The sequence below is a fragment of the Anabrus simplex genome, chromosome 2, assembly GCF_040414725.1.
Source record: "Anabrus simplex isolate iqAnaSimp1 chromosome 2, ASM4041472v1, whole genome shotgun sequence".
NCBI lineage: Eukaryota > Metazoa > Arthropoda > Insecta > Orthoptera > Tettigoniidae > Anabrus > Anabrus simplex.
Window position 1 is genome coordinate 706,732,005 of NC_090266.1, and position 6,897 is coordinate 706,738,901.

Below are 6,897 nucleotides of genomic sequence, written 5' to 3' on the forward strand. Positions count from 1 at the left end.
CGGCGCGGCGTCACAAACGCGACAGCTAGTTAGAGCGTGTAAATTGACCTTGTATCGTGGAGAAAACGCGTCACGTAGGCTAGTTGTGTGTTCAACAGTCAATATGGACTATAGAAACACTGTTGCTTGGAGGAGCTGGTATTACTGCCGATTTAGTTATACCACGCGGAAATGTTCTGCTGTTGAGAAGAAGAAACGGCAGCAGAGATGGTGATGGATGACTTCTCTTTTGATAAGGAAGGAAGGTATGCTCGTAACTATTGCATTTTACATTCCAGTAAACCTACCTCTTCTTTTCCCACCTGGGCTGAGTAGCTCAGACAGTGGAGCGTTGGATTTCTGACCTCAGGTTGGCGGGTTCGATCCCGTCTCAGTCCGGTGGTATTCTCAAATACGTCAATTTTGTGTCGGTAGATTTACTGACACGCAATAGAACTCTTGCGGGACAAAATCACCGCATTCTGGCGGCTCCGTAAACGTAGGACGTAAACGTGGGACGTAAAACCAATATCATCATCATCATCATCATCATGACCTCCTTCTTCTTCTTCATCATCATTTTTCCTCACTGCCAGTTTTCATGGATTACGTTACTTCGTTTGACAATTTCCCAACGGTTGACAACGAAGTATCTTTCTAAATGGGACGCCATATTTTTGGTCATGCTAGCCCGGCAGGGGATATATAGCAAGTGGAAATGTAATCCTCCCCTAGTACGTTGGCACTGCACTCTGCTTATCACAGGATAGCTACAACTTATAAATCTCATTTTTTGTCCCGTATTGGCATCAACTCAACTGCGGATAGGTTGAATGGAGAATCCCACCTTCCAATATTTATTTGTTTTTTAATGCTAGTGTATTTATGTAACATAATCCAGCTTAAAATCTATTAAAAAGTACATGTTTCATTCCTAATGTGGAACATATTCAGCTAAAAAATATTAAAATGAGCATAAATTAAATAAAACACTTATGATGATGATGATGATGATAAGATAAAATATTCCTTTATGTTGGGTTAAAACATCAAGTCAATGTTCGCGTTTGGGATGAAATCTGACGTAAGGGATCTTCTTTCTTCAAAAGCTGGAGAAATATGTACTTATAGTGTCTTGAGGATGGACTTAAATGTAAAATTTTAAAGTACGATGTTCGGGAGAAACTCCTAAAGAATAGCCGAAGTTGAGGTGGAATTTAAAGTTTTAAGATGTTGAAGGGAGTCTCCCAGCCGGCTCCGCTATGTTTATTCCTACCCTTACGCCGTCAGCAGACTATTCTTCTTCTTCTTCTTATAATCATCATCATACGTGCTTTTTATTTCGTTTGTGCCAATTTTTGCATCTATTTTAGCTGAAGATGTGCCACATTAGGAATGAAACATGTACTTTTTAATATTATAATTAGATTTTAAGGTGGATTGTGTTACATGAATACATAGACAAGCAATAAAAAACAAATAAGTATTGGAAGGTGGGATTCTCCATTCAACCTAACCGTAGTTGATAGGATGGCTTGCAGTGGTGGTCGTCGGTAGATGCAGAGTGGATCCCCGCCCTCAAGTGGCCACGGCTGGTCCGTGGTCCAACAGCTCTGCACTCTGACGGGTCAACCGAGCAGAGAAGGGGTGGCCACGGCTGTACCGTGGCTCTATGCCTTTGCATTCGGGAGACGGGACAGGGCTGGACCTCACGGCTGGCCCCAACCGTCGGCTGTCCTGAGAATGGTTTTCCATTCTCCTGCACGAAGGCGAATGCCGGGACTGCTCATAGTATAGGCCACGGCCGCCAACCCCCTCACCTTCTCCGAGCTTCTCCTTCACCGTAACAAATCTCCCGGCCTGAGAGAATGCGTCACCGTCTAATAGGCCCGCTTCCCCCTTCTGGGGAGGAATGAAAATATTCTTAGTAGTAGTAGTGGTATCGGTAGATGCAGAGTGGGTCTCAGCCCACATGTGGCCACGGCTCTAACGTGGCTCTACGCCTCTGTACTCGGGAGACGGGAAAGGGCTGGACCTCACGGCTGGTCCCCAACGTAGGCTGTCCTGAACATGGTTTTCCATTCTCCTGCACCATGGCGAATGCCGGGACAGTTCCTAGTTTAGACCACGGCCGCCAACCCCCTCACCTTCTCCGAGCATCTCCTTCACCGTAACAAATCTCCCGGCCTGAGAGAATGCGTCACCGTCTAATAGGCCCGCTTCCCCCTTCTGGGGAGGAATGAAAATATTCTTAGTAGTAGTAGTGGTATCGGTAGATGCAGAGTGGGTCTCAGCCCACATGTGGCCACGGCTCTAACGTGGCTCTACGCCTCTGTACTCGGGAGACGGGAAAGGGCTGGACCTCACGGCTGGTCCCCAACGTAGGCTGTCCTGAACATAGTTTTCCATTCTCCTGCACCATGGCGAATGCCGGGACAGTTCCTAGTTTAGACCACGTCCGCCAACCCCCTCACCTTCTCCGAGCATCTCCTTCACCGTAACAAATCTCCCGGCCTGAGAGAATGCGTCACCGTCTAATAGGCCCGCTTCCCCCTTCTGGGGAGGAATGAAAATATTCTTAGTAGTAGTAGTGGTATCGGTAGATGCAGAGTGGGTCTCAGCCCACATGTGGCCACGGCTCTAACGTGGCTCTACGCCTCTGTACTCGGGAGACGGGAAAGGGCTGGACCTCACGGCTGGTCCCCAACGTAGGCTGTCCTGAACATGGTTTTCCGTGGTTTTCCATTCTCCTGCACCATGGCGAATGCCGGGACAGTTCCTAGTTTAGACCACGGCCGCCAACTCCCTCACCTTCTCCGAGCATCTCCTTCACCGTAACAAATCTCCCGGCCTGAGAGAATGCGTCACCGTCTAATAGGCCCGCTTCCCCCTTCTGGGGAGGAATGAAAATATTCTTAGTAGTAGTAGTGGTATCGGTAGATGCAGAGTGGGTCTCAGCCCACATGTGGCCACGGCTCTAACGTGGCTCTACGCCTCTGTACTCGGGAGACGGGAAAGGGCTGGACCTCACGGCTGGTCCCCAACGTAGGCTGTCCTGAACATGGTTTTCCGTGGTTTTCCATTCTCCTGCACCATGGCGAATGCCGGGACAGTTCCTAGTTTAGACCACGGCCGCCAACTCCCTCACCTTCTCCGAGAGTCTCTTTCACCGTATAAGAGGCCCGCCTCCCCCTTCAGGGGAGGAATGAAAACTTAGTAGTAGTAGTAGTAGTAGTAGTAGTGTCGCTACCGGCGTGCTAGCCGGCCAGTGTCTTCAGAAGGTGCGGTATCAAACTGATGAGCCCATGACGCTCTGAGGCGAAACTCTGGTAATCTTTGACGATTGAGTTTCCTGAATTTTATTTAGCTATCTCCCAATCGGAAGCCATATATGTTTTATATGCAGGCATCTTTCTCTTTCGGCCCATATGGTTTTGTCCTGACCCTCAATACCACCTTTCCAATACAAACCTTGCCTGGTAACGCGTCTGACGTGAGGACAGGCAATACTCCTCGCAGTATCACCAATCCTCCCTGCTATATGTTTGTTCTTAGAAGTAATAGTATGTCGGAGGCGATGTAGATTTGTGCTGATCACCACGCGCTGGGGTGCGACATTCGGGGGACCCTCCGAAACAAAAAAAAAATGTCGCTACCGGCGTGCTAGCCGGCCAGTGTCTTCGGAAGGTGCGGTATCAAACTGATAAGCCCATGCCGCACTGGAGCGAAACTCTGGTAATCTTTGATGATTGAGTTCCCTGAATTTTATTTAGTTATCTAAATCGGACACCATATTTTTGGTCTTGTGTAACATCTTGCCATCGGGCATTTGTCCTCTCCTACGCATTGTGCACTTTATTAAGGTCATTGATCTTTGGATCCCAAATCACTGCTTCTTGTTTATAAAATTTAATTATCCTCAAAATGCACTACTTTGACCATTCTATTGATACTAATGCGCTGTCCTCTTACGACTAGTTCCTTGCACCAACTGCAGATTAAAAAAAGGTTCATAAGCACACGCAAACACTTGGAAATGGCATGGGTCAATGTGCGTATACTGCAACAAACACGAGCCCCATGTAGCCGGCACCACAAGATGTGTCGAGTCCGTTTGAGTTTCTTCTAAAAACAACCCCCCAGTGCGATCCAAAGCATCTGGTTCGCCGAAGCGCACGATCCGCCAGACTAACTACATGGCGCGTTTTAACACAGTAATTCGCTATTTATGTCAGTTATGGCGTAGCTTTCATGCAAGTAAATAACATCACACGATGCTGTCAAATAACGCCTTTGGATAGAAAGTGCGAAATGACTTACTAAATAAAGCAATTTTCGACCGACTTCTTCCAGATGAAATCGCTGCATTTTATTTTTCTAAGCCAAAGAAATCTCCTTCACAAAGAACTATCTACTTTTCAGTGCCTCTTAAATGTTTTATATTTGTTCGTAATGACCAAGGTCTTGTGCTTCTAATACTGTATAAGGATTATATTATCATGAATCTCATATCATAATATATATTTGATTTTCTGCTGCGAAAAAAACTAGCCCCGCCATATCAGCAAATCATGGGTCGTTCAACACGCATTATTATTATTATTATTATTATTATTATTATTATTATTATTATTATTATTATTATTATTATGTCCGGTTCCATGGCTAAGTGGTTAGCGTGCTGGCCTTTGGTCACAGGGGTCCCGGGTTCGATTCCCGGCAGGGTCGGGAATGTTAACCTTAATTGGTTAATTTCGCTGGCACGGGGGCTGGGTGTGTCTCGTCTTCATCATCATTTCATCTTCATCCCGACGCGCAGGTCACCTACGGGTGTCAAATCAAAGGACCTGCACTTGGCGAGCCGAACTTGTCCTCGGACACTCCCGGCACTGAAAGCCATACGCCATTTCATTTTTTTCATTATTATTATTATTATTATTATTATTATTATTATTACAACTATACAATTGATAAAATGAAACAACGACCACAAAAATATACTTTCGGCGCCCATCGCTGTAATTACATTGTATTACGTAAAATACTGTAAAATAACAATAAAGTTGGAATTTGCCTCATTGAACATAGGTAGAAGAACGAATGGAACGTTATATTGCGAGATGCAATGAGGATATAAATTGAATCTGTAAGTTACGCTACGTTTCCCTTATACAGTAGTTACACAGGAAATCGGTATTAAAGTAAAAAAATGAACACGTCTTATAAGCATGAAAGTAGGCTCGCTATCCAAACCTAATGGTACCAATGGCTGAAAGTTTATCCACTCTTTTCGTTTAAATTTAAATTTCCCTACCGTAGCCAACGAAAAGGTTTGCACCGAACCCCAACATCCCAATAATAATAATAATAATAATAATAATAATAATAATAATAATAATAATAATAATAATAATAATAATAATAATAGCAGCAAAGGGATTTGAGAAATGGAAACAACCGCATTTTACGTACATCAAGTAGCTGTTCTCAAAAATTGTACCAAGATTATACTGAAACTACTACCATACCTGCAGGCAATAACCGTAAACTCCTCCCTATACAGGGTTGTTCAGCTAAGTTGTCCACCTCAAACAACTCCCGAACCGTTCAAGATATCGACATTCAGTTTTCACTTCCCGTAACGGTACCAAGGGGTTCACAATCGAAATTACAGTAGTTATTCATGATGTCAATATCTTCTGAGTTAATGGTGCTTTGTTTTTTTTTTTTTTAAATGGAACTATAATGTTTTCTTCACATAGCTTTAAACCTACATACAATAAAAATGCAGCACCGTGATTAAACTGAAAATCAGAGAAGTACTTCTCGAGAAAATGTAATGTATTCAAACGTGCTTCATTTGCCTGCTGGGGACTGCCCTGTTTGATACGCGCTACGTATAGTGCATGAGTAGCTGCTTACATACAGAAAACAAAGCTAGTATCCGTATCGCAGAAGATACTGATGCCATGAAAAAGTACTCTAAGTCCGATTACTACCACTGCTGAAAGTGAAAACAGAATATCAATATATTTAGCCGTTCACGAGTTATTTCAGAGCCTCCGTGGCTCAGACGGCAGCGCGTCGGCCTCTCACCGCTGGATACCGTGGTTCAAATCCCGGTCGCTCCATGTGAGATTTGTGCTGGACAAAGCGGAGGCGGGAAAGGTTTTTCTCCGGGTACTCCGGTTTTCCCTGTCATCTTTCATTCCAGCAACACTCTCCATTATCATCTCATAGCATCTATCAGTCATTAATATATCACTTTGAGAGTGGCGACCTCATCGTACTAATAGCCTATATCTGCTTCATTCATTCCATCCCTGACCCGGTCAATGACTGGAAAACAGGTTGTAGGTTTTTCACGAGTTATTTCAGGAGTACAACTACGCTGAATAACCCTGTATAGGTGGCATCAGTCCTCCTAAGGTAGACCTTCGGACGCACACTATGCCGCTGCGTTATCATCAAAGATATTTTTGACGCTTCCATCTGGGGCAGTCCATGTGAAGGGGTTCATGTTTACCTTGGTACGTGCGGTGCTTTAAGAATTCACTCTATTCAAGTCACTTTCACTGAAAACCACACACACACACACACACACACACACACACACACACACACACACACTCTCTCTCTCTCTCTCTCTCTCTCTCTCTCTCTCTCTCTCTCTCTCATCCACTCTTCTCACATCTGTTCTGAAATTAATTGAATTTCTCGCATCCGGAAAATCATGGTCTAACTTATCTAACGGTAACAATTAGCGTTCACTTCCTTTTCTGAAACCCTTTTGCTGATGATCAGTGCAGTAATAATAATAATAATAATAATAATAATAATAATAATAATAATAATAATAATAATAATAATAATTTATAATTAGACCCCTTAATATGTTATTATTATTATTATTATTAT